Genomic DNA, 18273 nt, shown 5'->3' with positions numbered 1-18273 from the left:
AGTTAGGTATGTTGATCATCTAGTGAAAATGATTCATGACTAGAAAGACTACACATTTCAATTTGTCTAGGAAAGTCTTAGTTTGTGCTTATTGTCTAAGCATTTCATCCAGTTTACCATTTCAGCATTCAAAAACGTTATGGTTTAGATGATAGGTTATATACTCATCGATCAAAAGGGTTATGGTTTAGGTGATAGGTTATATTCTCATCTATCCTAAAGCTGGTTGTAACTTGTATGAGTAAGCAAATCATTTCCTAATGTACCTATTCTTATTCCTCTGCTTCCTTTACCTCCACCCACATTCCTGGCTTTATGGAATGAGTAAACTGAGAAATAAAAATTAAGGCTGGCTTACAGAATGCTCTGCACATTGTAATGGCACATGCCAGTTGTAGGTTATCATAACATTTAAGCCCAACTGAAACATTTTTCTCTTATGTACTAATATCTCTAAATCAACAGAGATCATTCTTATGGCTTTGGAAATCAAAAAATGGTAGGTGTAATAATAATTTGAGCCATTCTCATTTCTGCCTCTTCATTGATCACTGGTTACTGATTTCCATGGGCCATGTCAATGGGCTCCCTTGCTCTGTGCCTTTTGGTTAGGTTTAACCAGTGGGGAACACAAGCAGGAAATCTGGGAAAGAAAGGAAAACGAAGTCAAGGCATTTCCAATCTCTCTTCTTGCTCGCTTGTTTTAGGTTGGGTGCATCATTCTGTGGAAGATTCCTCCTTTATTCAGTATTCTAGTAACAGTTCCTTCTCTTTGTCCCTTCTGGGATAAAGGGGAGAGGGGAGCTTACCTCCTGGTGCTATTGCTGTATTTTCCCCTGTGGTTTCCCTACACTTTTGCTATACTTTTGTCCATAGAGAATTTATTGAACACTTCTCAAATTATGCAATTTGAATTTATTTCTCCTCCTGGTGCCCTGACTGTTACACCATGTGAAAGAAGGATAGAAAGCCTAGTTCCACAAGTACAAGGTATTGCCCACAGAAGGGAGGCATGAGTGCTGACCAAATCACAAGACAATCAAGCAAACTTAGTCACAGCAGGTGAAAAGGTGAGAAGAGTAGCAACTTTAAGCAAGATGGCTAACAGCTTTCTTCCTGTTTGTAGTTTGCCTTTTCATCGTCTTCATAGAGTCTTTCAAAGAGAAACAGTTTTAAATTTTGATGAGATCCAATTTATCAATTTCTTCTTTTATGGATTGTGCTTTTCGTGTCAAGTCTAAAAACTGTTTACCTGACTCTAGGTTCTGAAGATTTTATCCTATATTTTTCCTAAAATTTTTGTAGTGTTATTTATACTTAAGCCTCTATCTATTTTGGATTTATATTTAAATAAGATGTGAGGTTTAGGTTGAGGATCTTTTTTCTTGCCTAGAATGTCCAATTGCTTCAGCCATTTGTGTAGAAAACTTTACCCTTCCTTCACTATGATTTTTTTTTTATTTTTTAATTTTTTCAATGAGGGCAATATTTGTTAAGAACAGCACAGAAGGTAGAAAAGGTTGGTTTCTAATTTTGGTTCTTCTCCCCCACTGATCTTGAGTTTTTTTTTTTTTTAATTATTATTATACTTTAAGTTTTAGGGTACATGTGTACAACGTGCAGGTTTGTTACATATGTATACATGTGCCATGTTGGTGTGCTGCACCCAAATCTTTGTCAAAACCAGGCATAAATGCATGTAGTAGAAAAAATAGATCTAAAATCAATAATCTAAATTTCTACTTTAGGAAATGATTTAAAAAAGGGCAAGTTAAATTTAAAGTAAGTACAAAAAGAGAAATAATACAAATTAAAGCAGAAATCAATAAAATTGAAAATAGGAAATCTAAAAAAACTCATTATTTAAAAAAATCAATAAAATTGCTAAGTTTCAAGCCACACTAAAAATAGAGAGAGAACAAATTACTAATATCAGAAATGAAAGAGGGGGCATTGCTACAGATCCCATAGAGTTTAAAAGGACAAACAAGGAATACTACAAACAACTCTATAACCACAAATTTGATAACCTAGATGAAATGGATCAATTTTTTTAAAGACACAAGCTGCCAAAACTCACACAAGAAGAAATAGACAATATTGATAAACTTTTATCTATTAATAAAATTGAATCAATAATTAGGGAAGAAAGATTTATAATCAATAATCAAAATTTCAGGAATCTAAAATTCAAGAATCAAAATAGAAAGTTTTAGGTCCATATAGGTTCACTGGTGAATTCCACTAAATATTTAAAAAGAAATTATATAAATTGTCTAGGTTTGGGTATTGAAATGTTTAAAGGAAATCTATCTAACCTATAGGTAAAAAACACTTTTGCTTGACAGTGACTTAACATTTCAAAAGTGTTATTTTTGTTCCCGACATCTAATCCTGTCTCAGAACCTGTGCCCTGTTGTGGCTGCAAGTGGCACTCAAGTTGACTAGAGCACAGTGACCTGGGCTGTACCCCACGTACACTAACTCTTCAATGCACTTTTAAGTCTAACTTATTTGGGGAAACACTTAACAAAGGGTACCATAAACAGAATCCAAATTATGTTGGGCCAAAAATGTTGCCAGAATTGAGACACTTTGTGATGGAGTTGCAAGAGAATACCTTGAGATTGGCTCAGTCTTATTTATTCTAGTTAAGCCAAAGCTTAATCAATACAGTGTGGCATTGGTGAAAAAGTAGACAAATAAATCAATGGAACAAAATATAGAGCCCAAAACAGACCCATACACACAAACACAAAACTGATTTTGACAAAGGAGTAAAGATAGTACAATCGAACACATAGTTTTTAAAGCAAATACTGCTGGAACAACTAGACATTCACTTGTAAAACCATGAATCTAGACACAGACCTTACAATGATCATGCAGATGAAGTCACAATGAATCATAGACCTAAATGTAAAATGCAAAACAATAAAACTAGATGATAACATAGGAGAAAACCTAGATGACCTTGGATATGGTGATTACTTTAGGTGCAACACCAAAGTCAAGATCCATGAAAGAAATAATAGATAAGCTTGACCTCACTAAAATTAAATACTTCTGCTCTTTTAAAATGCCAGGAGAATGTGAAAAGGAGCCACATACTGGGAGAAAATACTTGCAAAAGACACATCTGACAAAAGACTGTTATTTGAATTATACACAAAATTCAAAGTTTGACATAAGAAAATAATCTGATTAAAAAATGGACCAAAGACTGTAACAGGCACCTCACCAAAGAAGATATACAGTTGTCCAGCAAGCATAGGAAAAGTTGCTTCACATCATATGTAATCAGGGAAATGCAAACTAAAATAACAATAACAATGAGATACCACTAACACATTTATTAGAATGGCCAAAATCTGGAACTCTGAAAATACCAGATGCTGGTGAAGATGTAGAACAACAGGATCTCTTATTCATTGCTGGTGGAAATGCAAAATGCTGTAACCACTTTGGAAGACAGTCTGGCAGTTCCTTACAAACATAAACATACTCTTACTGTCTGATTTAGCAATCTTGCTTCTTGATATATACCAGGGGAGTTGAAAATGTTAAACCTGCATATGGATGTTTATAGTAGCTTTAGATATGATTGTCAAAATATGAAAACAACCAAGATGCCCTTCGGGAGGTGAATAAATAAATAAACTGTGGCACATCTAAACAATGGAATGCTATTCTGCACTTAAAAATAAAAATAGCTGTTAAGCCATGAAGTGACATAAAGAAACCTTAAATGCATATTACTAAGTAAAAGAAGCCAATCTGAAAAGGCTACAAACTTGATATGGTTTGGCTGTGTCCCCACCCAGATCTCATCTTGAATTGTAATAATCTCCACAAGTCATGGGAGGGACCCAGTGGGAGGTAATTGAATTATGGGGGCAAGTTTTTCCTGTGCTGCTCTTGTGACAGTGAATAAGTCTCACAAATCTGATGGTTTTATAAAGGGGAGTTCCCCTGCACATGCTCTCTTGCCTGCCACCATGTAAGATGTGCATTTGCTCTTCCTTTGCCTTCTACCATGATTGTGAGGATTCCCTAGCCATGTGGAACTGTGAGTCCATTAAACTCTTTTTCTTTCTAAATTACCCAGTCTTGGGTATGTCTTTATTAGCAGCATGAGAATGGACTATATAATATTGCATGACATTCCAGAAAAGGCAAAATCATGGAGACAGTATCAGTGGTTGCCAGGGGTTGAGGTAGGGAGGGGGATGACAGGCCAAGCACAGAGAAATTTTAGGGCGGTGAAAATGCTCTGATACCACAATAATGAATATATGTCAGTATATTTGTCCAAACCCATAGAATATACAACAGTAATAGTGAACCCTGGTATAAACTATGGACTTTGGGTGATTATGATGTGTCAGTGTAGGTTCATCAACTGACAAATATACCACTCTGGTGGGGGTTACTGATAATGAAGGAGGCTACTATGCATGACTTGGGAAAAGGGGTATATGGAGGTATATAGGAAATCTCTGCACCTTCCTCTCAATTTTGCTGTGAACCTAAACTGCTCTAAAAAATAAAGTTATACTACGAAGAAATTATAAATGTTTAAAATGATGGATATGGTAATTACCCTGGTTTGATCATTATACAATGTATACATGCATTGGAACATCAGTCTACATACCATAAATATGTATAATTATTATGTGTCAATTATAAATTTAAAATATAAATAATTATTAAAAATGGGCTTGATGTAGTTGCTCACGCCATAATCCCAGCACTTTGAGAGTCAAGGGAGAAGGATTACTTGGGCCCAGGAGGTCAAGATCAGCCTGGGCAGCATAGTGAGATCCTATTTCTACAAAAATTAAAAAAAAAAAATTAGCCAGGCATAGTGGTTTGTGTCTACAGTCCCAGCTACTTGGGAGGCTGAGGTGGGAAGATCATTTCAGCCTAGGAGGTCAAGTCTGCAGTGAGCCATGATTATGTCGCTGCACACCAGCCAAGGTGACACAAGAAGACCCTATCTCAAACAACCATAATAACAAATAAATAATAAAGTCTTAAAAAAAGAGTTGGGTATAATTTTGAGGATGGGAGCTTTATAAACATCACCAGTTGGGCCCTGCCATATACTAATAGAATTAGAATCCATGGATGTGACTCTGAATGCATATAAATTTTAGAAAGCTCTTCATGTGATTCCAACATGTAGTCAGTTTTGAGAACAATTGTGCCAATCAAATCCAGCTACTCACTTCCTCTAAACCAAAAACAATTACTTCTATTTCTTTTTATTTGTCCATTTTCTTCTAAAGTTGCCATATAAAATAAAAGGCATTCAGTTAAATCTGAATGTTAGATAAATAATGAGTAATTTTTTCTCCTTTTGTGAGAGTCCTTTTCTGCATTTGCAATGGTCAGCTTATTATTCATCCTTTAAATTTTAGTCCAAATAACTGCATGACTTTCCCCTTACCTAGAGAGCTGGTGATTTCTCTGTTATCCAAGTTTTCATAGATTCTTTTTGCTCCCTCTCCTGGAGCAATGATCTAATCCCATTCTATAGTTGTGTTATGTGTAGATGGTCTCAGGTTTTATTTCAATACTACTTTAAGTTATCTCAACTCCAGGAATCCTTCACAACACTTTGTACTAAGAAACCTCAAACTAGAGTGATCAGTGATCCTTGTCTGCCCAATACTATCCCAGTTTTAGTACTGAAAGTCTGGCATTTAGGGCAGTACTTCCGCATTAAGCATACTAAGGTGGCTGGCCTTATTTCACACCCATTAGAGCCTTAAAAGAGGTTTAGAAAATAGTTGTAAAATGCATGGCTTCAAATATATTGAAATAAAAAATGAGAAATGCAGCAGTAGCTGCTTTTAAATGTCCAGATTAATATATATTCATCTGCCTACTCCATTATAGTAATCCTGATGCTACCCAAAACATGCCGGAAGCCTACCTGTAGAACATTCCCTATATGTATATAGAAGACAAGATTATTTAATCATATAAGGTGAACACCACCCCCATAATTTATGGTAGAATCCAACTTTATTGCACATACCCTTCTTTCATATTAGCATGAACCTTATCCAGATTCCAAAACACAAGATGGATAAAAAAATGCACGTGTTAGAAACTTACTATTTTTAAATTGAGAAATAAATACATTTCTCACAGAAAACTTTGTCCATTCTTTCTTAAAAGAAATGGTACACTGAAGACTCTGGTTATTTTGAATTGTATGTCACAGTTTTCTTCTACTTACAAAGCTAAATTTATTACTCTGTTCTAATCTATTGAATTATCCAGGTATTTTACTTTCAAATATTGTGCAATCCCATGTTCAATTCTGAGCTAGTATTACTTTAGATCTTGTAACAAATATAACCAAAATGTGCACTAATAAATGGTACTGGAAATCCCATTCATATGTTACAAGCTGCTTGTTTCTCAGTTGCCTGGTTTTATCACTTTTTAATGATTTGTCATGTGTCCTAAAAGACAATGTAATTAATCTTATGTAGGTTCACTAAATTAGCCTGTAAATAATGTAACAAATCATTAAATTGAAAAGCAAACTAAAAGCATTTAAAAATAAATCTATCATATTGCATTAAACACCCTAAAGTGTGAATGGCAGAAAACTAAGTAAAGCACAAATTGAAGGCATTTTCTAGTTTAAACAGAGAAAAAAAAAGCATTCAATACATGGACTCCCTAAGATTAAGCAGGAATAATTTTGTTGTTAGTTAAAGTTTCAGCCTTAACATTGGCTTAAAGAATAAGTCACTTTGATAGTTGCTTAGCAAGTGAAAACTCACCACTGTTTCCCAGACTTAGACCATACACTATGGAACTTCATTCTCACTTTCTTCCTGGTTTTGATATAAAGTAGTTTTTATTTACACTTTGTTTGCACAGTGATATATGCGGGACGTTCTATTTCTTTGATGCACTTTTCCCCTAGGCACCTTAATCTCTTTGGGGAAAAGTTTTTGTAAAAGTAAATATTTAAATTCCCAATATTCTTTGTGTACATAGGGCAGAATTTATCTGCCCTGGCATTAAGGACATTTTGGGCCAGGTAATTTTTGGTTGTGGGAGCTGTCTTTTGCATTGTCAGATGTTTAGCAGCATCTCTACCTTCTACTCGCTAGAGCTGGTAGCACTCCCAAATTGTGACAACCAAAAATGTAGACATTGCCATATATCTTCAGGTGGGAGGAATGGGAAAATTGTACTTGTTTAGGAACCACTGGATTAGATTACTTGCAAAGTCTTAATATTACTGAAAATATATGAGAGAATCAGTTTGATTTATTTTTCTCTATATTTAAAAATTATAGTAGAGCTGTCAGTGGGAAATTGTTATATAGAAAGCTCAAATATAACCATCTGGTCTTTTCAATTTATTCAGAAATATTAGAAATGGTATTCATGCAAATTTCATTATTGATCTAGTATCTAGTTTTTATGACCAAACTGGTAAAATATGGTGTTCAGATGTGATGGAATACAGGAGACTTGTTATTTATTGTTTACCCTGACTGGAATGGTGTTTCTAGCAAGAAATACTTCATCTCATTAAAGGCAAAATTGTGTGGGTTTCCCAAAGATCTCTAGATTCCCTTAGACTGCTGTGAAGTGATCATCCATGAGTTTGTTTTCAGCTTACATTTTAAGGATTATATTTTTCCCATTAGCAACATCTTATAAACTTTTAAGAGCGAGCTTATTTTTCCAGCCAGTTGCTTTTCACAGTGTTTTAAAACCAAGGATTTTACCGCTCTAAAGTTTTAATGGCCTGACTTACTGAATACTGAACTGACTGTTAAAAATATTATGAGTGTTATGAAACTGAAAGAAAAGATCATAGCTTCATTCAGACTTCCCCATAAATATTTAATCTTACATTTCTTCATATTTAAATTGGTACCCCTATGTATGGTGGAAAAGGTAACAGAAATAAAATGTTACTTACTTAGTATAATATTTTTATAATCCCTTGAATAACGAGATAGCTCTAAAGAGAATTGCAAACTGGGAAAATATTTTCCAAAGATTTCATTTTGTTCCTGTTCTGATCTCAAGAAACAAGGTATCTTTAATCTCTGCATTATCAATACATATAAACAAAACAAGAAAATAATCAATACATAACAAGTGGCCTCAGGTAAGGGAACAACTTATTTGCTCTACCTTTTTTTTTTTATTTTTAAAGATATTGTGAGGCTGGATCTGGTCTTTTGAGAACTTCAGGAATACATCATACAGAGTAAAGTTAATGGAATTTCCATGCGTTCAGTATCTTGACTCTGTAAGTAAAGCAATCATATCTTTCAGAAGTAACCTTCATGTTTCACATTTAAAATCAGGGTTTTATATCAGAGTCAGATAATTATGCAAAAAAATTGGTTACTTAACGTAAAAGTTGTTAAAATAAACATTTCTAAATCAAACATAGCCAGTAATTGACACAATTTTATTGACTGAAAAGCACTAAGATTTATAGTGCTTTGAAGTGTATTGCTAATTACCTGTCATATCAGAGTGATTGGGAAACATTTACATATCCAAGATTATTGGCAGAAAAGCCAGTCAACAATGAATACATGAATTTCACAATGAGAAAAAAATATGCACACATGCAGACATACACACATGTATAAATATATAGTGTATATTTATATATGTGTTTACATATATAATACATATATAGTTTTGTATACCTAGATAGCCATACATTGTGTGTGTGTGTGTATATATATATATATATATAAAATATATGTATCTATCACTCTATGTCTATAGGACCTATATCAAGGGATAGGGGAAAAAGACTGTTTCAAAATATTAAAGCATTCTGGAAAAGAATTCACCGAGGGTTTCCCTTAGTGTTAGTTCTTAGAGATCCTCAGAGTAAAAGTTTTCTTGATCATTTTAAGTTGAAAAGGACCACATATTAAATCAATCTCTTGCCCATAATCAGTGCATATTAGATATTAAATATTCTGATATATCCTGCAGAAAAGAGTGTTTACCTTAATAAGTTATACAGGTATAGATATCCATGAATCTTTCCCCCCATAATTGATGCCTTTTAGCATCATAGAGAACTGGTGTTTTGCCAGACAAACTTGGGGAAAGTGACTGCTTTCATCCATATTAGATTGGAACATCATCATATTTTTATTAGTTTGTGTGGATTAACATAGTCTTGAATTTGAAATAGGAGGACCTGGGTTTTAGTTCTCTATGTTCAAGGAAATAGATTTTCTGAGAGTTGGATTTTTGGGAGGATGTCCAGGAAATTAGATATTGTTTGTGAAGGCCCTTTATAATCTTTAAAGTGCTCTACTAGTGTTAATTCTTCTCATTAGCTATTATCAAGTTCAACCTAAGAGGCTCTAAAATGTTATCTATATCACTCAGATTTCTTAAACTATGTAATGGCATATTGCTTAATTCCCTTCTCTTAATGCTTTGGCCTCCATCTTGCAAAATAGCAAGAAACAGTTAAATGTTCCAATTCCTAAGAGGTTGAGCACTTCTACAAACAACAGTCAGAATAGGGAAAAAAGAAAATTAACGGTTTTCTGCTAATGACTCATATTAGGCCTCTTTGGTGGTCTAAAGCAATGGATTACATCTTTTTATCATTTCCTCCATCTGCCTGTCACAGGACTACTAGGGTGATTGCTAGTTTTGTTGTTAAAAATGTCACCCCCCTTTTTTTTAAGATTCTTTAAAAGTAAACACAGGAAAAGTGGTGTATACCTGTCATTTAGATCAAATAAAACAAAGGTCGATGGAAATACATTTCTCTTTTGAAGAGGCTCCCCTGCTGATTTTGTTTATCAGAAAATGGCAAGTTTTTGTTCCTAATGGACTGAAATTTAAATAAAATCTGACCCTGGAAATAAAAGCAGCCATTATGACAAAATAAAATTATATACTTTGGAGGAGAAATTGAATTAGAACGCTGGCTTTCTTTGGTTAAATTCTTTTACATAAGGAAATGAGCAAGAGAGAGAAAACTTGGACAAAGTGAGCTTTTTAAAAATCAATAATTGCTTCCAATTAACTTTCAAAAACTTTGTTACAAACTTCATAGAGTATCATAAATTATACTAAAATTTGTATATTTCCTTATACAAGAGTTTAATGAAAGTGAAAAGGGCAAACTTATTTGCATTTTAGTATTTATTTTTAGCAAACAGAATTTTCAAAACAATCAAAATTTTGATAACAAGTCTAACTATTCCTTAAAAACTGGAATCATATAAAAATCAAACAGCATTGGCAATAACATGCTTGAAAAATGAGGAAGATATTACAGCCCTTATAAGATTACATTTGATTTTAACTAAAATTTATCTAAGAACAAAAGAGGCTCTGACATTCATATAATTTCACTAAGGTTCTGCATGTTTGATGGTGAGCCTCAGAATCACCACTCCTTTTGTAAGTCTGCTTGTTTTGGCAAAAGTATGTCTTTATTTTCATCACTTTTAGGGGAAGAGTTATGAATTAATAAACTTCGATATAAAAAGGTCACTTTTATATTAAAGCTCTTACTTTAAATTTAATTAATTTTGAAAAACTCAAGGTGTGTATTTGCCCTTTGAATAGGCATATCTGCCCCTTAGAAATGTAAAATATTTATGATAGTTGTCATGGAGAAAAGTGGAATAATAAAGTCATGGATTTCTACTTCCACAACAGTGGAGAATTTAAAAATACATCTAGTCCAAAGCCTTCCTTTTTGGGGGTAAATAACTAATATTTGGCCATATTATTCATCTAGAGCTACTCTTACAGTCATGACACAGATAGGGACACAATCAACAGTATGCTCATGGAAAGTGTCTGTAGTAGGGCAGGTCTGAGAGCAAAACCCAACTCCCCCACTTATTAGTTATGTTAATTTGTACAAAATATTCAAATTATAGAAATCTCGGTCTTCTTTTACAGTATTTTCCCATGAAATTGTTTTGAGGATTAGATGGGATAATGCTTGAAAAATTACCCAGTATTTAATAGATCCCCAAGGGGGTCATTGAACAAACATCCATAGGAATAATGTGTATCAGGCTTTGCTCTAGGAGATGTGGGTATTATAAAGAAAAAAAAATAACGATTTCATTTCTACTGTCCTGGAAATCACCTTCTTGTGGTTTGAGTGAGCAAGATACACACCAAAAAACAGATCATCTTAGAGCCAGAAAATTGCTAGGAAGGCCGCGGAACCAAATATAGTGTTAATCAGTAAGGGTTCAGGCGCAAGGTGGCTACTTTCCATATGGTGTTCAGGGAAGATAGTCCTCAAGTAGAGACACATAAATGGGGCATGAATGTTAAAAAGTATTGATTACATCTGAGAGGAGCATGGACTGGAAGAAGTCATGGTAGCCATTCATAGACTTTCTGTCTGTACATTCCCAGAACAGTGTTCCTTCAATTATTTCATTATGTGCTTATAAGAGAGTACTAAAGTAGTGTGTATGAATTGCAATGCTTGTTTTAGAATTTTTTTTTTTTTGGAGGTAAGTTAGGCAGTAATTGAATTTAGGAAGACAGCATTGTGATGATCTTGAAGTTTGTTATTTTTTAATTAGTGTAACTAGGTGAATAAAATTTGATGATGTGGACAATAAAGTTCTGCTGGGTTCTCATCTGAAAAGATGTATCTTTGACCTCTGGGAGGATAGGCTACAGTAAATGTTTACATAAAGTCACTACAGAAAGCCATTTATATGATACACAGAGGATTTCAAAGGAAAGGAGTATTAAAACACCACTCAGTTTCTCCCTTTCCATTTTAAATGATTTAATCAATAGAATGTGTCCATGGCTTGCTTATGAAACTCTAAATCCATTGATCTAAGCTCCAAAATGATATCTGAAGAGTCCAAAATAAACTCCCCACAGTGGAATTTCAGGGTATTTAAAACCAGATATTTTTTTGACACCAGCTCACATCATGTTTGGAGTTCATGCCCTCAACCTATGTTTTACTGTTATATCCTAAGGCATTTACTAATTCACAATTACTGGTATATTTCCAAAGGTTATATATGACTCTGCAAGAATCTTCAAATTATTATTTTTGCACAGCAGAGAGAGAGAAAGCTGCTCAATAGAGCTATCCAGAGCTGAGGAAATATCCCATTGTTTCCTGTTGAGGGGAAATTACACAATTCTGGGAGAACAGGCAATCTGTAATCTACCACTATTGAAGCATTCAAAGTTATGATTTGTTTTCTCCCAGGATTTTTGTTTACAAATGAAGGAGAAAAAAAAAAAAAACATATGCTCCAGACTTCATGGAATATATTTCATCTGCTTTAGATGAGGAAGGAGACTGAATATACTTATAGTCTAGTCCACAGGACTAAATGTTTACTAGCACAATAAAAGAAGCTCCTCACCTCTGTGACCAGAGTTGTTTGATGATTTTAATCTATAGCTTATAAATTCCTTAGGATCGACAGAAAACACCACAGCTAATCCAATTAGCTAATGCCTGAAATGCTTTCCCTGTGGATTCTGCTGGTTTCCAAAGTACTTTCTCAAAACCCAGTATTTCCTCTCCTTGTGCATCAATCAATTCTCCTTGTTTGCATCCAAACTGAATATGCTCAGATCGCTTCAAAATGGACCATCTTTCTCTCCCCAGTGTGACTCACATGACCCATTCCTAATGAATAGATTCTTATGGCCAACATTTTAAAGGGCCACCCTTCTGTGTGTGCAGTTAACACATTTTCAAATGCCAATTGGCATGTGTGTCTTCCTGTGGGGTAATTAGGCATGCAAATGTAGTAATTGCACATGCAAATTTCTCAGACCAAAAAGCTGGGAGGTTTCAAAACGTGGTCCCAGTGTGATCTCTCTCTACATTTCTCTGGAAACTCCCTTCATTTGAAGCCAAGACTCAGGATGGGGTTCCAACTAATGTTTATCTTTGGCTACTTCAGTGGTTTTTGTATTTATTATATTTCAGAATTTTAATTTTTTTGTCAATTTTTAGTTTAATTTTCCTTATCCTCTATGTTGAACTTCTCAGTATAAGCCATGTAGAGCTAGAACATTGCTATGGGGCAGTTTACTTAGTGATCAGGAGTTGCGTGAGGTCTGTGCTGTTAAGCTCTAAAGAATTGTGTGTTTAGGGAAAGTAACTCTGCAATGAGTATCAAGTGACCATAGGTTACATCCCAGCTCTGTCACTAGTTGTATGACCTTGAACAACCCTCTCTAATCTCTCTGAGTTATAGTTTTCTTATTAGAATAGAGAGAAATTTGTGATGGTCTTTTCTTGTTTTGTTTTGTGCTACCTTGTGGTTTTCTTATAATTAAAAAATTCTATAAGCTATAAAAATTAAGTTCATGTTTTTTGTTCATTTCTCTTTAGACACAGAGGGCTGAGATTCCTTCTTCTTAGGAATCCATAGACTTTTTTCTTATTTAGTCAAGAATCACTTGCTGACCCCCAGAGTTTATCCATGTTCTGTTCTTTGGGGCTTTACTGGTTTGGTTCATAATGGTTATCTTTGAAAGAAAACTTTCATATAAGATTTTGGTGAGTTTGTAAATGTGCTTGGGTGTCGCATAGATATCTGTGCTGGGCAGGACCTTTTGAAGATTTTTATTTTGCAGAAATGTTAACAAAAGCTCAGTTAACTAGTTAATTTAATTATTTTTCTCTTTTCTGCTCAACTTGTTTTTATCTCAGAAGGGAATTACCTCTAAGAATCATATTTCTTTTTGGTGGCGTTTTGAGTTTTCCAAGTGTTTATTTTAATTGTTTCAGTCTATATACAGGCTTTCAGCCATTTTGTCCTATTGTGGCTCCTTCATCATCATTATCTCCAAAAGGTTAGTTTGTACTGGATCAAAGCTGCCTACATATATCCTCTGCCAAGATGATAGCCTGGATCGTTTATTTGTTTGTAACGTTAATGCAGAAATTGTGTCATTTTAATGTATATAAATTTGGTTGCATTAAACACTCATGTTTCTCATGTTAATAGCCCATCAGAAATTAACTCTGAAAAATACTTTTTAAATATTATTTTAAAATGTATTCAATATATCAATATCCACCTTAATGTTATTCTACAGTTTTATCTTGTTATAGATACTGTTCTGGTATATGCTTTCTGAGTATGAAAAACTCACGTTATACTAGCCGTTTTTATTATATTTGTTTAAGACTAATAGCATCGATTCCAGGTCTTCTTGTTGCTAAACCTTCTGTAGCCAACTCCAGGGAATAAAAGGCTATTAGTAGAATAGTGGGTAATCTGAAATATCCAAATTGTGAAAAATGTGACCAAGACTCACAGTAGCTTCCCCACTCTGGGGTTGCAATTTCTCAGCCTCTTTCGGCATATTAATTTCATTCTCTTCTCTCCCAAATAGTTTTCCTCTTCTGCCTCTTACTTTTGACATATGTGAGAAAATTTGCACACAATATCATACGCTATCTATCCTATTTTTTCTCTGCTTCGTCACTGCTGTTTTCCTACCTGCCTCCTCTACTCCTTTTACCCTGGCCTCTTTGCTGAAGTCCGCAGAACAGGCCAGGCTGGACACTCACTATTGGGAGTTCCCTCTACCTGGGGCTTTTTTTTCATAATATATTCTCTTGGATAAATCTTTCTTATATCTTTTAAATCTTTTCTTATATCTTCATGTCCTGTGACTCCTCCCCTCCCTACCCCAAGAGTCTTGGCTTTGCTTATCCCGTTTGTTTTTCCTTTGTTTCCTAGGTTTTATCACTTTCTAATATATTGTATCATGTCTTATTTATTAAGTGTATGGTTTATCTATTTCTCTCCCACTAGATTGTAAGTTCCCAAGGGTATAGATCTTTATCTCTTTTATTTGCCAATGTGTCCCAAATTGCTCAGAAGAGTGCCTAGCACATAGCAAGCTCTCAATAAAATGTTTTCTGAATTAATGAATAAATGATGCTATCTTTCTGTTCAACTCCACAGGACGTTAGAAGTGCAGAGCACCACAAATTTTCATCTCAATTTATCAACTGAAAAAAAGATAATTTACCCTGCCCAGCCAATAATTTTTTTTCTTTAAGTATCCACCTGCGGTCAAATCTGCATCTGTTGAGGACAAAATAACCGGATTTTTTAACCTAGGTCCCATATAGAAGGCTCAAGGAGCAGGGGCATATTCTCTAGGAAGTAAGTTGTGAGGGAGAGTGAGATTTCCATCAAATCTCTCTTGTGTTCCAGTTTATTTCCTATAGAACTAAGATATTAAAATAGAAATGAGGACTGGTCAAATTAATGTTTTGTTTAATGACAGAAAAAATATAGTAAATGAAAGAACCTGAAATGATTTGATGACAGTAGTGTGTACATTGGATTGTATTAATATCTAAGAATGTTGTAGGCACCTTAAAAGACACTCACTTGGAAATCAAGAGCTACCTGTCTTAACCCTTTTTTCACCACACTTTGTGTCCCTGGATGTGTCCCATTGCTTTGCTGGCCCTCAGTTTCTTCAGATGTAAAATGCAAAGATTACCCTAGATGATCTTATCATTCTATATATGATTCTGTGATTTATATTATTTCTACAAAACAGGAAATAATTAGTTCGGGCAATTTTATGAGCAAAAGAAATGAACAAAATAATTTGTTTGTTGACCTATGACTTGTTAGATATCTATTTCCAAAATGAGAGTTGTCATCTGTCATCATCATCATTTTGCTACATGCTAAAATAAATCATAGCAATGGTGGTATTTGGAGAACTAGTTAAATGCTAATTTCATAAATGGTATCCTTGCTATGCTGATATTTCTGCAGTTGACATTGATACAGCTGACATTGAACACAATTAACTGAACAAATGTGTGTAGAAGAAAATGGAAAGAGGAAAGAGCATATAGAAAAGTGATACATGTATTCTTTTTTTTTGATACATGTATTCTTAATGCTAAGTAATATCTTATGTGACTGTGGTTTTTTTTTTTTTTTTTTTTTTTTTTTTTTTTGAGATGGAGTCTCACTCTGTCGCCCAGGCTGGAGTGCAGTGGCGTGATCTCGGCTCACTGCAAGCTCTGCCTCCCGGGTTCACGCCATTCTCCTGCCTCAGCCTCCCGAGTAGCTTGGACTACAGGTGCCCGTCACCACTCCCGGCTAATTTTTTGTATTTTTAGTAGAGACGGGGTTTCACCATGTTAGCCAGGATGGTCTCAGTCTCCTGACCTGGTGATCCGCCTGCCTCGGCCTCCCGAAGTGCTGGGATTACAGGCGTGAGCCACCACACCCGGCCTAAGTGGCTTCTTAATATAAATATCAAGAAGTACATGTTGTCTCCCCTGCTAAATTTCTTAATGTCTTAGACTTCTGGCTTTGACCTAGAACATCTCCATCAAGTGTGTCATATCCAGAAGATGTTTATAATTTTATAATTTAGTCATAATGGAATAGCATTCCGTGAGGTAATCATAACTCCCAAAGTGCATATACAATGTGCTTATTCTATTCTTGAATTATTAGTTACTGTCTAATAGGTTATTTGTGTACTTTTTATATTTTTAGTCAGTTATCCAATAAATATGCATCTAAGCCTAAGTGGTAAGCATTGGGAGAAAACTACACGAATAACATAACATTTTTACCTTCATAGAATTTGTATTCTAGTAGGTAAGTCTGAATTGTAAACAAATATTAACATTAGATATACATTAAACAATTGGGGGAACACTGAAGAGGAAATGGATGATGAACCTTTTTTTCATCCATATCCCAAACAGGAGATGGCACTTTCTTTGGAGTTAACTGTATAGGTGAAAGGAGCAAGAACTTGCTAATTCCAGGCAGAGGGAAACGGCTGTTTGGAGGCTTTGACAGTGAGCAGGTCCAGTGCTCAACATTTCAGTGTATGGAGTTCACATATATGCATTTCAGTGCATGAAGTTTACATATGTGCATTTCAATGCATGGAATTCAAATGTGTGCATTTCAGCACATGGAGTTTTTATGTGTGCACTGTGAGTTCAAGGGATGGTCCCTGCTGACAAGAGAGGAATAAGCACAGAGTTCATAACAATCTTGCAGAAGAAGGGAAATTCTAATCAGTGAATCAGCTTCTTCAGTATTACATTTAAAAAATATCATTTTAGCAGTGACTCAAGATGCCCACTTAGAGTATTCAGAGACCAGTTAAAGCCATTGCTGTCTTCAAGTTTTGTTCACTAAAACGCTATTTCAAACCAGCGTGCTTTTTGTTAAAAATTAGAGAAAGTGGCCAGGCGCGGTGGCTCATACTTGTAACCCTAGCATTTTGGGAGGCCGAGGCTGGTAGATTGCCTGGGTTCAGGAGTTTGAAACCAACCTGGGCAACACGGTGAAACCCCATCTCTACTAAAACACAAAAAAAATTAGCCAGGTGTGGTGGTGTGCGTCTGTAGTCCCAGCTGCTCAGGAGGCTGAGGCAGGAGAATTGCTTGAACCCAGGAGGCGGAGGTTGCAGTGAGCTGAGATCACACCATTGCACTCCAGCCTGGATGACAGAGCAAGACTCCATCTCAAAAAAAAAAAAAAAAAAAAAGAAATTTGAGAAAGCAACAGTGTTGAACAATCCTATCTCCATCCAGCTGCCATCCCTATGCATTCACACTTTATGCTTAATTGTTTAAACTGATCTTGTTAAACCTTTTTTTATTTTTAAGACTAATAAATAATTATCACTGTAATTATTAATAGAATTTAGTAACTATTTACAAAGCCTTCAAGTGTAAAGCTATGCCATATTAATAATAATATCTATGATATCTCATAATAGAAAACAAAATGATTTTTAAAATCTCTCTATTATTTTATTATTAGAGCCCTACTTCTGATCCTCTTACCTGCTGGTATTCTTAGAAGAGTGATCACTTTTTACTTTATGTGACTCAAATTAAGTGGCAGGACAGAGGTGAGAAAGAGGCAGGCCTACTACCCACCTGAACAAAAGCTCCAAAGAAGTTCTGGACACCACTCAGGGAAAGTAGGAGAAATAACTCAGTAAGTTTGCATTTAGCTATAGTTATCACACTCAAATAAATTCAAAATCCAATACTTCTTCACCTTTCTGGTTGTTTCCTCAGTATGGCCATGAAAAAAATCAGGCTAGATTAGTAATTTATTAGATATTGCTTTAAACTTCTGGTAGGTGAGTGTAATGTGTAGATAAGTTTGAGATCCACTAATGCAGTTCGATGTGGCTCCATCTCTCAACTAAAAGGAATATGCAAGCAAACTCAAT

Source organism: Pan troglodytes, chromosome 13, assembly GCF_028858775.2.
Source record: "Pan troglodytes isolate AG18354 chromosome 13, NHGRI_mPanTro3-v2.0_pri, whole genome shotgun sequence".
NCBI lineage: Eukaryota > Metazoa > Chordata > Mammalia > Primates > Hominidae > Pan > Pan troglodytes.
The sequence above is the reverse complement of the archived record's forward strand: the minus strand, read 5'-3'. Positions refer to the sequence as shown.